This window comes from Oncorhynchus kisutch, linkage group LG22 (genome assembly GCF_002021735.2).
Source record: "Oncorhynchus kisutch isolate 150728-3 linkage group LG22, Okis_V2, whole genome shotgun sequence".
NCBI classification, from domain to species: Eukaryota; Metazoa; Chordata; class Actinopteri; order Salmoniformes; family Salmonidae; genus Oncorhynchus; species Oncorhynchus kisutch.
This window is the reverse complement of record NC_034195.2, coordinates 3,049,955-3,062,873: the sequence shown is the minus strand read 5'-3', so window position 1 is coordinate 3,062,873 and position 12,919 is coordinate 3,049,955. Positions and strand designations below refer to the sequence as shown.

The 12,919-nt window shown below is 43.0% G+C and overlaps 1 long non-coding RNA gene across 1 annotated transcript; it reads left to right on the top strand.

Moving 5' to 3' along the window:
• Window positions 1-6,987: 6,987 nt before the first annotated feature.
• LOC116356382 (uncharacterized) lies at window positions 6,988-8,660 on the top strand. Its single transcript, XR_004204900.1, has 3 exons — window positions 6,988-7,732; window positions 7,982-8,120; window positions 8,234-8,660. It is a non-coding gene; the product is annotated as an uncharacterized LOC116356382 (long non-coding RNA).
• The last annotated feature ends 4,259 nt before the right edge of the window (window positions 8,661-12,919 follow it).

Sequence of the window (12,919 nt, the reverse complement as noted above, 5' to 3'; positions counted from 1 at the left end):
GACTGCGTGAATCAGGCCTTCATGCTCGAATTGCTGCAATGAAACCACTACTAAAGGACACCAATAATAAGAAGAGAGTTGCTTGGGCCAAGAAACACAAGCAATTTACATTAGACCGGAGGAAATCTGTCCTTCGGTCTGATGAGTCAAACTTTGAGATTTATGATTCCAACCGCTGTGTCTTTGTGAGACGCAAAGTAGGTGAACGGATGATCTCCGCATGTGTGGTCCCCTCCGTGAAGCATGGAGGAGGAGGTGTGATGGTGTGGGGGTGCTTTGCCTGTGATACTGTCAGTATTTTTTTTCAGAATTCAAGACACACTAAAGCAGCATGGCTACCACAGCATTCTGCAGCGATACGCCATCCCATCTGGTTTGCGCTTAGTGGGACTATCATTCGTTTTTCAAAATTTCAATGACAGAAAATACACCTCCAGGCTGTGTAAGGGCTATTTGACCAAGGAGATTGATGTAGTGCTCCATCATACGACCTCACCTCTGCAATCACCTGACCTCAAACCATTTGAGATGGTTTGGGATGAGTTGGACCGCAGAGTGAAGGAAAAGCAGCCAACAAGTGCTCAGCATATGTGGGAACTCCTTCAAGACTGTTGGAAAAGCATTCCTCATGAAGCTGGTTGAGAGAATGCCAAGAGTAGGCAAAGCTTTCATCAAGGAAAAGGGTGTCTACTTTGAAGAATATAAATTATGTTTTGATTTGTTTAACACTTTATTGGTTACTACATGATTCCATATGTGTTATTTCATAGCTTTGATGTCTTCACTATTATTCTACAATGTAGAAAATAGTAAAAATAAAGAAAAACCCTTGAATGAGTAGGTGTGCCAACTTTTGAATGGTACTGTAACACTGGAAAGGCAGAGATCATCATAATGAGTCAATTTAAATGTTGAATTACTATGAATTTAAATGTTGAATTACTCAATGATCAATGAGGCAGGCTTTTCTAGTTACATTTATTTATCATAAAGCAAGTTTATTTTAAGATATTTGTCTGAAAGTACTGCTATAGTGTAAAATACACATTATATACACACACATATAATATATTGAGCAAAAAAAGTCAGGGACAGGTGGGTTCAAGTTTGTTATTGAAATTACAAAATAGAAAAGTAGTATTGGTGGTTTTAGTGTTAAATGTAAAGTATTTTAGTCTGTAATGTCTTTGCGTTATGTGTCGGACCTCAGGAAGACTAGCTGTCGCCATTGGAGTCGGTTAATGGTGATCCCAACACCGCAGCAAAACGCAGCAGAACAACACTGGAAGTTCGTGGAGAACCTTAACCTACTCCAGGTCCAAACCCAAACTGCACCCTCTTCATTCCATTAAGACCTGTCCAGAGACAGTCAGATTATTCTCCACCCGCAAAAATACAAGGTACTTCACAACTTCTCCAGACCATCACCGGATCTACCATCACTGCACATCTATAACTCAGAACTCCTGAGAGTTAAAGCCATAAAAATCCTAGCATCCTAATCCAGGCAGACCTATGTTGGACAGCACAGGCCTGTTCCTCCTTAGGAAGCTGAAATATAGCTCCTTCCCACAGGAGGACGGTGTACACCACATAAGGTCTGTGACAGAATATGCAGCACCAGTGTAGCACTCTGGCTTAAGCAGTGGGACAGGATCGAAAGGTTACAGGGCGGTGAGCAGGGCGGTGAGCATCAAAGACTACAACAACGCCTGCAACCACCTCAACCTACCCTCCCTGTAAACGTGTAGGGAAAACCTAACCGCAGAGTTTGCAAAGACCCTCCTCAAACAGCACATGCTGCACCTGGAATGCTCCTCCATCTCTGGTAGTGTTACCTGGTCCTCAACAATGTGGAAATTCACCTAGTGCAGAACCAAGTGTTACCAAAGCAGCACAATACCATACATCAGTGGATCTCAAACGGTCGGCAGGGGGGTTCCCCCAAAATAAATCTGAATAATGGTTACATTTTAAGGTACTCAGTCCGTCTTTCAACTTACTCTTGAAAGTTATAATAGTAAAATGCAAAAGGTGCAATTTTTAAATCAGTTTTCCTCTCATCATGTCAGTCATTGCATACCTTAGAGAGCTATTTATAACTTGTCAGAAATCTCGAGATCAACTAGCCCATGTCAGCTAATGTTTTTAAGGTAGGTTTTTAGCACATAGATCTTGTTGTAATGTTTGAATCACTTAAATGTCACATGAATACACAGACATGGCAAAATGTATACAATTGCAGGAAATACGCTTTAAACCTGCAAAAAAATATTAACCACCAACAAGAGCAGTGTGAACAGTTTCTAATGGACAGTGCATGTGCCCATAGAAGTAGATGTGGCACGCTCGCAGGCGGGGCATGAGATGTTCCCCAATGGTGTAAGGACCTGAGTGAAAATGTTTGGAGAACCCCTGCCATACATAACAAGGCTGCACAACCTTCACCTTGCACAAGCTTCTCAACCCATGAGCTATAGACTGTGGACTGACGGTTTCAAAATATATGCATTTTAAGGTTGTGTTTTTTATGGTTTTGATGATTTTCTTATGCATTTATGTGAATTGTGTTAAATAATTCAGCATCGGCTGTCATTGATACTTTAATGTCAAATTTGAAATAAACCGTTCTATATACACAGTGTACAAAACATTAAGGACATATGCTCTTTCCATGACATAAACCAGATGAAACAAGGGGAAAGCTATTGTGTCATGTTGGCTAGATGTCCTTTGGGTGGTAGACCATTCTTGATACACAGGAAACTATTGAGCGTGAAAAACCCAGTAGTTGACACAAACTGGTGTGTCTGGCACCTACTACCATACCCCGTTCAAAGGAACTTAAATATGTTGTCTTGCCCAATCACCATCTGAATGGCACACGTACACAATATCAAACTTGTATGCCATCTGTAAGTATGAATAAAAGTGTTAAATTACGAGCCTAGTTAGTTTAGCCACAGAAAAAAGCAGCAACCTTCCCACTAGCCATGATTGGCTGAGATAATGAGTGGGCTGGACATGCCGAGAGATGAGTTTGGATTGGTCTACCATATAGCACGCGTCTGTCTATTGGAGCTGGTCGGTATGTTCAGGTAATAGTGTCGAGTGTACTGTTAGCTAGCTAACATTATGTGTATGGACTCCACTTTCTGGAATTCGAGTATGATAGCTAAGGAGATGGAGAAAACACCAGTCTGGATTACATTGTCTGGACACTTCCGACCACAATTTATACTGGTAAGATTTTCAGATATTACACATTTCTAATTTTGACAGAAAGTGGTTTCATTTCAAGTGTGCTGGGTCGCTAGCAAACGTTATGTGTATGATCTTATTCTTCGTATCTCAGACATATTTGCTTGATAACCTGGATGGTTAGCTACCTGCAGATTCATGCAGGGTAGTAACGTAATGAGTTGTAAATATGATCCATTGTTTAGCTAGCTAGCTACATGTCTTAACAAAAGACTCCACTCTAATTTTGGCAAAGTATTTTAATTTCAAATTAAAGTGTACTGTTAGCTGGCTGGCTCGCTAACTAACATTACGTTATGCATTGCGATTCATTGTTTACCTAGCTAGCTCTCTAGCTACATTTCATAACAAAATACTCTCATCTTAGTGTGCCAGAGCACAGAATAGCTGATGCATTTTTTAATGCTGAACACCCTTTGAATATGTCCGGTGTCAGTAAACTTCGGCAACTAAGCGTAATTCAATTGTTGCCAGCAGCACAGTTACAGTCACCAACACTCTGCATAACATGAAAAAGCCTATCCAGCTCTGCTAGGTGGAGTGGGGTGTTCTCTCATTATGTGTCTGGAAGTAGCTAACCAATTTTAGCCAGTTAGCTTGGGTGCTTGACTGTAGTTGTGAGGTCAGAGCATTCGGAACAACCCTACTTATTGGCCAGAGCGTCCAGTGTGCACTCTGAATGCCAAACCACATATAGGGCAAGTAATGTTCAGTGAGCTGTTCTCTCTCAGATGTCTGGAAGTAGCTGACAAGTTAGTACAGAACGGTTGGATCAACCCTTAGAGATGGGTGGGGCTAAGGCTTAAGAGGGTGTGAACAATGCTGAATGGGTGTAGACAAGGAAGGGATCTCCAATAGTTCTCCCAAAACATTGAATGACGGTTTTCTCAAAAGTGAGCTGCCTTGGGGTCAATGTGGAGCCGATAAGCAAAGGCGCATCAGCCCAATGTGGGCAGCCTACATGGCTCCAATGTTTTAAACCACATTGGGCCCATATCGTGCCTATGTAGGCATGTTTGCTGGGAAAAGAAGGGCTTATATCAGGAAAAGTGAGGACTTCCTTTACCAGTTATGGGCTGCCCACACTGTACCACCACACTGAGCCAATGCCTTGGAGGCCAATGTAGTGTCGATGAGCAAAGGCGCATCGGCCCAATGTGGGCAGCCTACGTGTGGCCAATATTTTTGCCCGCAATGAGTCCACATCATGCCATTGTCCAAATACATAAGCAGAGTTTAAACCTAAATCAACCAAATGAAGAGAATAATAGCTAACCAGGTAAATATCTAAACTATAGATCTACTCATATCTTGCTTTAATGTTTTACCACAAGCACCTCAGCAGACATGCAAACACTTGTGTTTTTCTGCAGCATCATCAGTATGGGAGGCAAAGGGTTTGATTATTGTATTTATACCTTATTGAGTCTTGCCTCAGAAAGAGCAATGGAGTATAGATATGAAGCCTACACAGCATGAAGTTTGAGCATTGGCCCATGTCTGGTGGTGTGTGTTTATCATTTATGGCCTTGAGATTTTTGCCCAGTTCTCTACCTACTGACTGAAACTACCCTAGCCTCGACACCCACACAAACTGTCGACAACAGCCTCCTCAGCCTCGTCTGCCCATAGCTAGTCCTTCCTCACCCCCGTCCCCACATCAGCGACTCCCGCCCAGAGGCCTTAGGCCTACGCTGTGGGAAATCACCAGTGCTCTCCAACTGTCAAGGAAGTTGAAAAACTCCTCCTTGAAAACAACTCTACCCTGAGGTCTGAGACTGCTGTGTTACTTATTCTACCATTTTTACCCTCAAGCTTTTACATGACCTGCAAATGCTGCACGAGTACACAGAGTCCAGTGTCTGCCTGGCATATTGCAGCGAGGTACTGTACACCTCTCGTGCCTCGTATCTACACAACCATCTTATCTTTCAATCATATTCTTTCCAAGAAACCATTGGAAAGTTCTTAGAAGTACTACATTTTGTTACCCTTATTCTTTTCTGCGATCCACCCATTCCTAATTCATGTCTCATCAAACATTGAACACCCCCACTGTTCTAGTGACTATAGTTTTTTTTTTATATGTTAGAAGCGCAAAGAAAATACAATTTGCTCCATTTCCCAGCAAACAGTGTCCCATGTGCACTGTAAGACTTTTCTGTATTTACAGTTAAACACGGTAGAATGCACAGATTAAAACCATAAATGTGTTTTATAGCATTAAATGCTGTAGATTGCACTGAATTATGGGTAAGATGCTGAATACTGCTATTAACTGTAATTGGAAGCCTCCTGTAAAAACTACTGTATTTCTTTACAGTAACAGCTTATGCCTACTGTAGATTCAAATGATCAGTTTCGGGTGACCACACAGAGACACATACGGTACAAAGCTCTCCCTCACCCTCCATTTGGCAAATCGGACCATAAGTCTATCCTCCTGATTCCTGCTTACAAGCAAAAACTAAAGCAGGAAGCACCAGAGACTCGGACAATAAAAAGGACTGTTTTGCTAGCGCAGACGGAAATATGTTCGGTGCCCCTGCATATTGACTCAGTACTGGTACCCCCTGTATATAGCCTTGCTATTGTTATTTTACTGCTGCTCCTTAATTATTTTGTACTTTTATATTTTATTTATTTTTTACTTATGTATTCTTTAAACTGCGTTGTTGGTTAATTAAGGGCTTGTAAGTTAGCATTTCATTGTAAGGTCTACATCAATTGAATTTGGCGCATGTGACATACTATTTGATTTGATTTGACACATGAAGCTCAGACTATTTTAGTATTTCTAATGAATGTGGAAGAATATTTTCAGCAGCTGCTGGGTAGGTACCTTGACTTGTTTATAAGTATCTTTATTGCCAGCCAACATTGTATTGCTGCATGTTCTCTTAGCTAACCTAGCTAGTAAGCTGGCTAACATGCACTAGCTAGCTAGCTAAAGTTGACACAAGCCATTTTGATTTGCTCTAAATAACTTGCTGGGTGACCAAGAAAAACTCCACCCAGAGAATTATAATTGTGATGATAAACTGTATCGCAGGCGCTGAGTGCCATAGAGAATACATTGAGCGCAGATTCGTGACCATTATCTTTTCACCATTACTACAGAGAAAATGTCTTGTTTCTAGCAGTTAAAAAACTGACCCATATTACCAGTGCAACGTTTTTGTTTTTGATTGACGGACCACATTTGACACAAACCACATCATGGGCTGTACACGCGAGCCGCTAAAACCGATGTGAATTACCAGTGCACTGTGTTGTATCAAGGTGCCTGTTGACCTAAAGTGCAGTGCCATGGAGCAGCACAGTGTCATGGGCAGTAACTAGTAACGTGGCCAATTATTTTCCCACACAGAATTATATTTCAGGTAGGATAGGAGCATACATAAGAAATAACTGATTTGGTAGCCATCTAGATGTCACAATGATACAGTCAATGGGGAGAACATGAACAGCAACAACATAGGGACACAGTATCCTCCTTAGCCATTTTGCAGGCCATGTCACAGCTGCTCCTGCTCCCCCTCCCTGGCTCTTGAATGTGCCAGGCTCCCCAGCATTACACACTCCTGCCACCAACACTACGCACTCCTGCCTTCCCCCATCATCAGTGATAATTAGACTCACCTTGACTCAATCACCTGTGGCATTTCCTCCCCCTATATCTGTCTGTTTTCAAGCTCTATTCCTGCTTCAGGATTAATGTTCATATGTCTTTGCATACCCTGTTCTGACACTGTCTCTGTCCTGTTTGATGGCTGTTCCATATGAAATGTTCTACTCCTCTTACCAGCTTCTCTTCTCCAGAGGTCGGTCATTCAGAATCCTGAAGCCATCATACGACGCATCAGTTGGTGGTGATGTCAGGTCCGTCGGGCTTCCACGCCCTAGCTCGAGAGGTTTTCTTGTCCTGGTTTAGCTCGACAGGTCCCCATCCCACGTCAGGCCACAGCCGGATCACCAGGGTTTTACACCTCAACCGGCTCACCAGGCGTCTATGCTTCAGCCAGCACATCAGGCTCCCACGTTCCAGCGGGATCATCAGGCTGTCACGCCTCAGCCGGTTCGCGAGGCCACCACACCCCTGCCAGTTCGTCGGCTGTCACGCCCCAGCCGGCTGGTCCAATGCCCTGGCCGGTCCGTCACGCCTGCTCCCGCTCCCTGGCGCTCGAAGGCGCCAGGCTCCCCAGCATTACGCACTCCTGCCACCATCAGTACGCACACCTTCCTTCCCCCGTCAGGCACATCAGCGATTATTGGACTCACCTGGACTCAATCACCTGTCATTACCTCCCCTATATCTGTCTGTTCCCTGCTTCAGGATTAATGTTCGTTTGTCTTTGCATTCCAGGTTCTGACGCTGTCTCTGTCCTGTTTGATGTATGTTCCATATTAAAATGTTCTATTCCCCGTACCTGCTTCTCTTCTCCAGCGTCGGTCCTTACAGGCCAGGACTGTACGTATAGCCTCTCCCCGCTAACCATGTTTCAGTTACATTGTTTCATAATGTTACAGTTTTAGGTAAACCTGTTCACTCTACCAGTAGTATGCAAACATTTAGGGGTATATAAACAAAGTCAAATGTGAGTCTGGTATAATAATCTGTGGTATTGTGTAGGCCATAGTTTGAAGGAGGTGTATCTGTCTTATTTGTATTTATTCAATGCCTCAATTGATTTCATAAACTGTATTGGATATGCTGTAGGTTCGAATCAACCCAATATGATGAACCCTGAAGATGGGACAAAGTGCATGGCAAGGTGGCCAAGAGGAAGCCAGCTGTTCTCAACCCCTACATTGCCACATTCTATCAAGAGCTCACAGAGTTTGAATGAAGACCTCTAGTGAGCTAAGTACACACACACACACACACACACACACCAGCTTGTCCCTTGTCTTTTTATCCACAGAGTAACAGCCCTGGTGCTCTCGGTCTCTCATTCTATCCTTGTCCTAGGGTTGAGAAGAGCTGACAAATAAGAACTGAAGAGGATTGTTATGGAGACCCAGGAGGAACACTGAATGCTGTGCTGGCTTCTCTCTCCTGCCCAAACTGTTTGTTTTTCTTTTTTCTTTCACTGCCTCTGAACCCCCTTACCCCGAATAGTGGCCCATGATATTCTCTCTCTCCCACTCTCTTACTCCCTATCTCACATTTATGTTGTAATGATGCTCTTATTTGGTTACATAGGCTATATATACACAAAAGTATGTGGACACACCTTAACATTAGTGGATTCGGATATTTCAGCCACACCCAATGCTGATAGGTTTATGAATGACAGTTGAATGGTGTAACTGAAGAGCTCAGTGACTTTCAACGTCACACAGTCATAGGAAGCCACCTTTCCAACAAGTTAGTTAGTCCAATTTCTGACCTGCTAGAGCTGCCCCAGTCAACTGAAAGTGGTGTTCGTCAGGAGCTTCATGAAATGGGTTTCCATGGCCGAGCAGCCGCACACAAGCCTAAGATTACCATGCGCAATGCCAAGCGTCGGCTGGAGTGGTGTAAAGCTCGCTGCCATTGAACTCTGGAGCAGTGGAAATGCGTTCTATGGAATGAAGAATCACATTTCACTATCTGGCAGTCCAACAAATGAATCTGTGTTTTGACGGATGCCAAAAGAACATTACCAAATGCATAGTGCCAAGTGTAAAGTTTAGTGGAGGAGGAATAATGGTCTGGGTCTGTTTTTCATGGTTCGGGCTAGGCCCCTTACTTCCAGTGAAGGGAAATCTTAAAGCTACTGCACACTGTACCACTGAATGTACAGCATTTTCCTGGCACCAGAGTTGCTTAATTACAGCATTCTTGTAATTTTGCTTTACAGCAGAGATGTTGTAATATTTCACAGTTCTTTTTTCTGCGCTGTAAAACGTTACGACATTTTCTGCAGGGTCTGTAATATGTCTTTACAGTAAGGAATAGTTACATGAAATGTATTACAGTATTAAGCTGGCAACTCTGGTGTGATGCTGTACATTTACAGGGAAACGTTTTACAATGTGGGTAGTTGGTGGGCACAGACTAGCCCAGCATGGCATGTACATTGGGGGAATAGATTAGACGACAAGGGGAAGCGAAGGTCCTCCGTCACTCCAGTTGTGAAAATGTATTGTTTCTTTGCTGCACGGTGACTTCTGCTGCTGTGCTTATTTAAGTGAAGGAACTTGGGAAATATAGGACGTGATGAAACTGTACTGTTTTCCAACAAACATACTAAGCTAGAAGATAGCAAGGTAGGCTTCTGTGCATTGACCTCCTGGTCAATGAATAACACAATTCATTTTCAGTTTGCTTCAGTCCATTATTGCTGCCTTGCTAAAGTCATTTAACCAAAGTTGTGGCTGGGGACAGTTGCATTGAATGCTAGTAGAGGGAAGAAAACAGGCAATACTATTCCCTTAAAATTGATTATCATCTCCAGGGTGTGTTTTCTTTTGTTTGTGCTCCAGTAAGCATGATAATTGAATTAGTTTTCACTTAATCATGTTTTGGTACTGGTATGAAGACCCACGTTGAATTCTAATTTCATCCTTAGTTCAGAGCAAGGACAACAATGACAATGTGATAACTAGCTTTGTCTGTAACCATGTAATTAGGTTAATCTATGGGAAACTTTGTCTAACAAGCAGTAAGTATGCAACATTTCATGTGCTGTGGTTGACTTTTGGCCGGGTTTGCAGTCCAATGAACTGCATAAATGATCTTGAACAAATTCTGAGTATATTCTCACATCATGTCTACATTTCAAGTGTATCAAGTTGACCTGACCATTATGGAATTAGATAAGGTAGCTAGCAAACCAAAGGACAAATGTAGGTTTACTTTATCTACCTTGCTACTGTAGATTATATAACTCACATGTGTGAACATGGTAGATTAATGGATACGATTATTAATGACGGAAGAGAGCAGGTAAATGCAAAATCATGCTATACAGGCCAATGGTTGTTCATGAGTGTTGTTTTCACTAGCTCCACCTCAACGACTAAAATTCCATACTGTAGAAGAATTTAAAAAGTGTTTTATGATGTCACCACAATCTCTGCGACAATGGACCTAATCCAATATTAATTTACATAATATAATATGTTTTAGAAAGAAGTAGGAGCCATGTGGGCTAAGAGTGTGCAACGCGGGAAGTCATTACAGTGAATAATGACCTGCTAAAGGCACTGATGGTAAGCTTATTAGAGTAGCTTCTCTCTCTCTCAGCTTGTACTGCTTATGTGACACTTTCCGAGGAGAGAGAGTGAGCACAAGAGAGAGATCCAATTACTGGGCGCAATGAGAGCTCTCTGTCGACCAGGAGTACATCTTTGTTCCAGCAACGCTAAGAGCATGAAATGTGCCGCCCTGGTGGAAAAGGCCACGGGTCACAGAGTGCTCTGAGCTTGTTTCAAAGTTCAGGGGGAAAGCGACTATGGCTCTTTAAACAGTGAATAGTGGCACAGGTTCTAATCCTGTTAAACATGACTGTTAACGACCAGCCATAACCTATCATGGTGCATGAGACGTCGGGTAGACATTTTACCAGTGCAGAGATGATACTTGAGCTGTTTTCTAATGCATTGTCAAAATTAGACCCATTGATTCATGACAGTGGTATTGGTTGCCCTTACGGAGCATGAGTATGGGGCTGTTATACTGCTGGCAGCTAAAATCAATAGAGATGAACATAATGTCTGATATGAAGAAGCCACTGGCCAATCAGAGAAGTCTTATTTTCTAGTGCTTTGGGCTCGATGGTTTCATAATCTTATGCATAGACACAGTTCCAGAACTGTTAGAACTGAAAGGGACTTTCATATCTTTCAATAATATGTGGAGGTTAATTGGGGATAATTACATAATTAGATACATAATTAGCAGTTGCTGCATCTTAACACGTAGATAACTGAGCTGTGTTCCCTTCTATATCCCCCCCCCCCCTGGAAATGGCCATTCTCATTGAGGGAGAAACCTCCCTCTCCATAGGTCAAAGTATAATGAAATCCAATGTTCCCAAAGGATTTGTTATGAGTTTGGCTAGTAGTTAACACTATTTAAGATCAATGGCATATTTCTGTGGTCGATATTCACTTTAAAAAAGGTTTATGTTTAATTCATGACTTGATCAGTTCCTGTTTGCCTCTAAAAATGTATTTTCGTAAAAGGGGCATAAGACAAAGTGATGTAAAACGAATCAAATTTCAAATGTCTTCAAACTATGTTTCGCTCTCTCTCCCCCTTTCTCTCAGAGAGATGATTCTACTTCTGGGCCTCTTATGATGTAAAATGACGGAGTGCAGAAATTCTGGTGGCGATACAACAATTTTGAAAGCCTTTTTGGCACACATCATTGTTCACCAAGGCAACACAGCCACATCAAATCAAATTTTATTAGTCACATGCGCCGAATACAACAGCTGTTTCACCTTACAGTGAAATGCTTACTTACGAGCCCCTAACCGACAGTGCAGTTTCAAAAAATACAGATAAGAATAAGAGATAAAAGTAACAAGTAATTAAAGAGGAGCTGTAAAATATAACAATATATACAGGGGGGTGCTGGTAGAAAGTCAATGTGCGGGGTCACCGTTTAGTTGAGGTAGTATGTACATGTAGGTTGGCCCCAGTGATGTACTGGGCCGTTCGCACTACCTTCTGTAGTGCTTTGCGGTGGGAGGCAGAGCAGTTGCCATACCATACCTCCCTATAGGCTGTCTCGTTCTTGTCGGTGATCAGGCCTACCACTGTTGTCATCTGCAAATTGAATGATGGTGTTGGAGTCGTGCCTGGCCGTGCAGTCATGAGTAAACAGGGAGTACAATAGGGGACTAAGCATGCCCCTGTGTTGAGGATCAGCGTGGCGGATGTGTTGTTACCTACCCTTACCACCTACCCGTTAGGGCAGCCCGTCAGGAAGTGCAGGATCCAGTTGCAGAGGGAGGTGTTTAGTCGCCGGGTCCATAGCTTATTGATGAGCTTGGAGGGCACTATGGTGTTAAACGCTGAGCTGTAGTCAATGAATAGCATTCTCACATAGCTGTTCCTTTTGTTCACGTGGGAAAGGGCAGTATGGAGTGCAATAGAGACTGCATCACCTGTGGATCTGATGGGGCGGTATGCAAATTGGAGTGGTTCTAGGGTTTCTGGGATGATGGTGTTGATGAGCCATGACCAGCCTTTCAAAGCACTTCATGGCTACAGATGAGTGCTCCGGGTCGGTAGTCATTTAGGCAGGTTAACTTAGTGTTCTTGTGCACAGGCATTATGGTGGTCTGCTTAAAACATGTTGGTATTACAAACTCAGACAGGGAGAGGTTGAAAATGTCAGTGAAGTCACCTGCTAGTTGGTCAGCGCATGCTCGCAGTACACGTCCTGGTAATCCGTCTGGCCCTGCGGCCTTGTGAATGCTGACCTGTTTAAAAGGTCTTACTCACATCGGTTGCGAGGAGCGTGATCACACAGTCTTCCAGTACAGCTGGTGTTCTCGTGCATGTTTCAGTGTTATTTGCCTCGAAGCGAGCATAGAAATAGTTTAGCTTGTCCGGTAGGCTCGTGTCAGTGGGCAGTTCTCGGCTGTGCTTCCCTTTGTAGTCTAATGGTTTGCAGGCTCTGCCACATCTGACGAGTGTCAGAATTGATGTAGTACG